This window comes from Lathyrus oleraceus, chromosome 1 (assembly GCF_024323335.1).
Source record: "Lathyrus oleraceus cultivar Zhongwan6 chromosome 1, CAAS_Psat_ZW6_1.0, whole genome shotgun sequence".
Lineage (NCBI taxonomy): Eukaryota > Viridiplantae > Streptophyta > Magnoliopsida > Fabales > Fabaceae > Lathyrus > Lathyrus oleraceus.
The window spans coordinates 263,981,844-263,989,697 of record NC_066579.1 but is presented as its reverse complement, the minus strand read 5'-3'; positions in this window follow the sequence as shown (position 1 = coordinate 263,989,697).

Here is a 7,854-nt window from a genome sequence, read left to right as displayed (position 1 = left end):
GGGAGTGCTGATGACAGAAAAAGCACATCAGGAGGTTGCTTCTTCTTGGGAGACAATCTCATATCTTGGTTCAGCAAGAAGCAGAATTGTGTATCCCTGTCCACTGTTGAGGCTGAATACATAGCTGCTGGAAGCAGTTGTTCCCAACTGGTTTGGATGAAACAGATGCTCACTGAGTACAATGTCACTCAAAATGTCATGACATTGTTCTGTGATAATCTCAGTGCCATCAATATTTCCAAGAATACCATCCAACACAGCAGGACCAAACATATTGACATTAGACATCATTTCATCAGAGATCTGGTGGAAGACAAGGTGATTACCTTGGTACATGTAGGCACTGAACTTCAACTGGCTGACATATTTACAAAGGCTCTGGATGCTACTCAGTTTGAAAACTTAAGGGGCAAACTGGGAATATGTCTCTCTGAGAATTTATAGCAACCAATGATGTTTGGAATGTATTGTTTAATATCTCTGCCTATTAAACAATTGGAACTATGCTCTGATTGGTCAACAGATCATAGCTATGCCACTTACAACAAGTGTGGCAACAAGAGGATAAGGAGATATCCTTACGTGAGGTGGCCTATGCACCTGCTGGAGTTCAAGGACGTTGTTCATGCAGGAGTGGTTATGGATGTCAGAAACAAAGTCATGGCATCTGATATGGCTGTACCTACTGTAAAGCAAAAGTGGATGATTACCTGATCAAAGTTGTGAAGAAAGATCAAGTGGGTGCTAACTTGGTTGAAACTGTGAGACAAAACCAAGTCTGTAATTCTGTCATTTGGGTGTAATTCTGTTTTTTTCTGTGGTCTGTAATTTGAAGTGTTGCTTTGGCAACATTTATTGACAAAAAGGGGGAGTAACAGGTGATACCCCAGGACAACAGATTAGTGTGTTGAAACAGATATTAATGACAGATTCAAGATTCCCTCCCCTGCAGCTGATGTGTGATGAAGTTTTTATTTAACTTCTGTTTGTGTGCTGATGTGTGTGTGAGTGTGTTGTCACTCTGAGTGTATTAGCTAGGTCTATTTCCTGCTAGATGTGTGATTTCCGCTGCTATGAACTCTGTTGTGGGATCAAAGTGTTTTAGCCAAAAATTTGCCAAAGGGGGAGTTTGTAGGTGTTTAATTGGCTACATTGTATGGTAAAACACTAGCTGGATTCTAATGTCTTGACTGATGTCATGACATGCTGTGAAGGTGTTTGTGTGACTGCATTGTAGGTTAGAATATCTAACTGTACTCTGATGTCTTGACTGATGTCATGACACACTTGAGTAGTTTACTGCAGGATTAGCTAATACAGGATTTATTGAATGTCAAATTGGATGTGGTGACATTCATCCCTGTCAGCAGATACTGAGGAATAGAACAGTTGGTGTTCTGTTAAAGCTCAGTATTCATTTCTAGTCTGGTCATCAAGGAAATACCAGACCTGGCATAAGGCCTACCTTCTGAATGTCAAACTGGATGTTATGACATTCATCATTGACAGCATATACTGAACAATAGACAGAGTGGTGTTTTGTTACACTTCAATATGTTTCTCAGTCTGTTCTTCAAAAGGATAATAGAACTGACTTAAGGCTAAATGTGTAAATGTCAAATTGGATGCTTTGAATAGGGATTAAGTGAAGATTGAACTCTGATCTTAGTGTAAGATTGAAATTGCATTGGGTAGGGATTAAGTGAAGAGTTGTAAACGGGTGAGTTTAGCTTTGAATTAATACTACTAATAGTGGATTTCCTCCCTGGCTTGGTAGCCCCCAGACGTAGGTCATGTTGGACTGAACTGGGTAAACAATTACTTGTGTTATTTACTGCACTTACTTTTAAGTTCTGCATAATTCTTGTCTGTGCAGATTTGGATGTCATAACATCCCGTGTGACATCGAAAGTCTGATAACTAGAATTTCACATAACAAACAAGTTAATTCAAATATTAAATATTTCAAAAATTTGGCACTTATCAGCAATTCAACATCATCAAATATCAATCACAAAATCATCTAACTCACAAATTAACATGGTTTGGGAATTTCTACAAACAATGGTATGCATGGATTCAAAATAAGCATTATAAATTTAATAATAAATTTAAAACTTCCAATTTTTTATAGTGTTATATTTGAAAAAGGCCTAACAAAAGCGGGAGGGCTATAGCCCTCAAAGGGGGAGAGAACCATATGTCTCCCTTACTAAGAATCTCATTGCTCTAAAAGTATCTCCCACTCGCCCAGTTATAGGAAATATGGAGTAATAAATTTCTTGGGTAGAGAAAAGTCAGAGCCAATAGTTGATACACGTCTTCTTGGGAAGTAGAGAATCAATAGTCAACTACTTTGACTGAGTGGATGGCTATCATTCCCAAGGAAAACCTAGGCCAAAGGGCCTATACACATATTATTCCCCTAACGAGAGAATGAGGAGATCATAACTTAACCAACATTAAGCATATCATTGAGCCTTTCACCTCACGTGAGCTAGCATCTCATACCACCTTAAACACCGTAAAACCACTATATAGGGCTTCTCACCACCACGGGAAAGCCCTAACTATTATGAACCTACTAAGTCCTCTAAGTATCCCCTACCCTTGTAGAGATACCACACACACATGCAATGGTAAAACTAAACTGGGCCACACCTATTTCATCATCATCTTTTCCATGTTTATCGAGGATGGCTTACAAGTCTCTATACATCAGAGTAAACACCATAGTTGTGGATTTTGCTAGTGGAGTAAGCTCCAACTCCTCCTGGATGAAATAATCCAGTAAGGTGCTAACCATAAACATCATATCCCAAGGGCTCCCCAATAGGGAACAAGGAGAATCAAGAATCATCATCACCTTCTCTAGCAATGATGTCGCCAGAATCCTCCCTCACGATAATGACCCCTTGTACATCATTGGGAAACATCATAACTAGGACGTCAAGTGGGTCTTGATAGATCCCAAGAGTTCTGATGATGTCATGTTCTAAGATTCTTTCCAAGGGGTTCAACTCAACCCCAACAAAATCAGAGCCTCTCAGGGTTCGTTAATAGGACTATCAGTTGAGCACATACAGGTGAAGGGCCACATATACCTAGAGACAACATGTGGAAAGGGAACAAATGCCAAGGTTATCAAAGTCATATACCTCATAGTATACATAATATCTCCAAACAACATCATTTTAGGCCGCCCATACATCATTGTGTTGGGAGTGTTTATTTCCACCCGGTACCTGATCCTAAAGTAATCCCTGTCTGGTGGGCGATTTAGGATAATTCGAGGAGACCAACAAAGTGACAAGAGTGATACCATAATTTCTTAGCAATAGAACGAGAATAACTTTCCCTTGTGGGAGCCTCCTTCTCGAAGCACTGGATGTAGATATCGATTATTAGAATCCCAGACTGGGAGTTCACATTGAGAGTCTCACGCCCACATAGGACTTGAAGGTAGTTGATCGATAAATTAGCAAGTGTAATAATACGCCAATGTAGTAATAAAAAGGGGAATCCCGAGTATCGATCTCAAGGACTGCTTGACGATACTGAGTTCTGGACTAATTTCAATTAAACAAAAGCTTGAGCCTTTGGGATTGTTTTGGTAAAATTAAAAAACCAATAGCGAATAAAGTAAACAAGAACTTGAACGGTTAAGACATATATGAGTAGTATGCTAGGGAAGGTGTATGATTCAATCATGTAAAGATTCCGAACTCACAGTGCAACAACGCATTTTAGATAAATGATTACCGGTTCTTAAGGGTGTTTACTACTAAGTCCTTAGTGAGAAAACCTTTAATCATTCAACCTAATTACTATGTCCATAGAAAATTACGGATGAAATTAAGTATTATTATATCAAGAATAATATGGTTATTATAGGGTATTGTAGCGGGAAGTTCATGATCATCAAGCTATTGACAAGCTAGAGATCAATTAACAAGAGTCGCCGCCATGCTTTTATTGTTTCCAAGGGAAAAGAGAAAAGTACGAACAAAACCCAATAAGTAAGAAGTTTTCAAATAAAAACTAATAAAAATCAGAGATCACAGGTAAAGGGGTTGGTTACACAGAGGGAAGGTGTTAGCACCCAAAGTGTCCTAGGTACTTCTAGGGAGCCCTTTTTGTGTGCATATGTATTTTTGTACAAAGTGATGTTTACAAACAAATAGAATGGGGGGATGAGAAAAGAGTTCATTAATTATATTTTTATGTTTGACAAGACCTTCGGACTTGTGCCTACGTACCAACATAAAAATGAGGGATCAAAACCTTGTAGTTCGTGCTACAAAATTCAAAATGGATGGATTGATTTTAATAAAATTTAAGTTTGAAAGGCACAAAGGCCTAAAATGGTGTGAATGAGTTAGTTCTTTTTGGCTTTTTGAAAGCTTAAGTCAAGTATAGTTAAGTTTATTCACAAGTTTGATTTAAGAAAATGAGTTTGAAAAGGCAATGGCATAAGGCCAAAGTTTCTATCTTTTTTTTGCAAAAGTGATCAAAGTTTAGAACAAAAATAGTTCACACAAAGAAGAGTTTGAAAATGGAGGGAGAAATTTTGAAATTAAAGAAATAGGGAGAAGATGAAGAGACTATCCTATGTACAAAATTTAAAAGTTTAGAGTTGAAAAGATCTGACCAAATGGGTAATAGTCCAGTAGACAAAAATGTCTATAGAAACCTAGAATTCCCTTGGACTTTTAGAATCAAGCAACACACAAATGCAAAATTATATTATCTTGAAGAGCAAAGGCATCAAATAAAGATGGCCTCATCCAAGCTTATCCATTCCATGATCTTCTTCAGAAGTAACCCATGTAACAGATGGATTCCACAAGTCACAGGTTCAAAATAACAGCTTCACAATGATCATGTTGCAGATGAATCCTAGAGAGGTCTTCAAGGATGTATCAGATGAATTTCAAATTGTAAGCACTTGGTTCTTCTCAAGTTGGCATTGGCCAAGTCCTTTTAGCTTAAGGAGGTTGCCTAGATTCTAAGTCCATTTGTCCAAGATCAAGCCAACAGTCAACTCAAAAGTTTTTTTTATGGTTTTTGTGATTATTATGTACATTTATGGTTAAAGACCAAACAAACAATCAAAGCATTCACAAAAAAAATAATATCACACAATATGACCCAAATGGACAAAGTGAAAATTGCATTAACATAAACAATTAGAATGATATGTACAATGGAAAATGAAATAAAGTGCTAAAAGTAAATTGCATTAAGATAAAAACTTGAAATTCAAAGTCAATAGTTAGTAGGTTAGAGGTTTGTTTTGTTTTGTTTTTGCTTTTCAAGACATTCTTTGGAGAACACTCAACCCACTTATCACAAGCATGGATCCTTGAACCAAAACATCTTCCAAAAGAAGGAAAGAAGGCAAAGTTTCCACACAATACCATGAAAGAGGGGAGACTTACAATCTCACAAACTAGAATGCCTATGCCTTTTGTGTCAATAATTTAACGCTATGTTAAGCAATCGTAATTGGACTTATGTAGAAGTCAAAACTATTTGAGGTTGGGCAATAGAATTTTGGTGTTAATGCATGTTGGAGACATAGTATAATGAACTATGCTCATAAAACATACCACACACAAAAAAGAATATGCAAAAGATGTGGTCTAATCTCATCCATACTCATGTCAATTTTTCAATCCACTAGCATTAGGACTTTGAGATGTCATAGGCCAAATGGAATAAATGAATTAAGAAGAGGAATGAGATGAAGTGGGAAGGGGATGAATGAGATCACAAATTGGTCAAAGGAGGACTTTTATTAAATTAATATCATTCATTCATTTTGAGAGATGGAATGTACATTCCATCAATCCCCTAAATCCAATGATACTAAATTGACAAAGTCAAATCAACCTTGACCAAGGCCCAACAACAATAAGCAAACTCATACAAGTCAATACAAATGGTCAACAAAATTTAAATGGCATTTATTCAATTAAAAATAATAAAATAGTGCATTTAAATCAAATATGTTTTGTCCAATTCCTAAAACCTTATCAAAACACCAAAGAAATGGCCATGAGATTTATCATAGGTCAAACAAGGTCGAAAGACCTTGGAGAAACAATTTCATAATTTTTGCATATTTAAAAATATTTTTAATCAATTAAAAACAAATGAAAAATCAATTAACCAGTGAAAAATATTAATAATGATCTAAAAAATAATTTTAATTCAGAATATGAAAGACAAAAATATTTGAAATTTTTTGGTGAAAGTCCCATATTTTTTGGATCATTATTGAATTTAATATGAATTATTGAAGAAAATTAAATAAAAATAAAAATCAGAAAAGCCTAAATTACGTGGGCCATCAGATCTCCCTCATTAATTGAGGTGGCAGATCTGATGATCCATAACGCGCGTTCCATATGAGCCTTAGTCAACTGCACTGCACAATTGGTATTTAAAACCAACGCTCAAGATTAGAACATGAGACATGGATCATGTGGTTCAAGCCTTGCCAACTCATCGTCGGAGCCAGAGCTCCGGTCATCTTCTCCGGTGGACCTCACCGGACTGGTCCACCATGAACCATCACCATAATGAAAAACAAGGACATGTTCTTGAAGAAAAAATGGCACTGAGCTCGAATCTGACCTCCATTCACTCCAATTCCAAATATATTGAGAGATATATGGAATTGAAATTAGAGGTACATGAGCTGAGTTGCTTCGATTTGACCTCAAAGCAACTCTATCTTCTTTCCTACATTGGTAGGACTTCAGACAACCAAAGAATAAATAGAATTGAGCAAGAATTTGAGAGAATCGGAGAGTTTAAAATTTCTGAAAGTTACCTTTAATGTAGGTCTGAATTCGATGGATCTTGATCTTGTTTGTGCTTGGACTCACTCTACTTGCTCGCAGGAGGAGGATTGAATGGTTTAGAAGCAATGGATTCCTGGAGAATTGAATTCCAAAACAGTGGAGATTCAAGCTCAAATTCAAAAGAATTTATCTTGTTTATCCTTTGAGAATTGAGGGTTTTCAATGGGGGATCAAAGTTGGCGCAATTGTGTCTTCATTTTTGAGCATTTGGAGCTCTATTTATAGATGAATCATGTGATATTTGCACATTCACTTTTACTTTCCAAAATTGGAAAATGGTGATGTAATATTGCATGGGCGCGCATAGGCCCATGAAATGATGGATTGAAGTCCATAGTTGAAGATCAGATGTGTTGAAGTAGGCTTGGATTGCAAGGCACATGTATATTGATGTTTGAAGATTGAACCATGCCAAATGATATCAGTTTGTTTAAGCCATGTGCAGCCTATGTATTTCTAATCCAAAATGAATGAATTTGAGCTCTTTGGATAGGTGAGATCAAGAGGAACAACTTTGATGTTCAACACTTTTTCATTTGGAGCTTGGAACTTGGAGAAATTTGAGGTGGAAGTTTGAAAATTTTTGACATATCAAAATTTTTGTCAAGCCATATGTCTCAATATTCCACCTTGCTTAACTTTTTATGGGAGCTTCAAATGAGAAAAGTATCTTCATAAAAGTTGTATCTCTCTCAAATACCTTCAAAGTGGTCACAAATTTTATGTAATTTGGATTTGAAATGATAAAGTTATGCATTTTGAAGTTTGGAAAAATCACTTGATCAATGGTATAGGTCAAAAGTGACCTATAATGTAGCCTCATATCACATGCTCAAAAAAGTTGAATTAGCTCCCACTCTAAACATCAAAGTTGAATTAGACACATTGTATTTCATTGTGCAACTTGGAAATATTTCATCTCATAAAAATTGAGCAAGTTATGGCCTTGGGAAATTGACTTTCAAATTAGGGTTTAGACAAA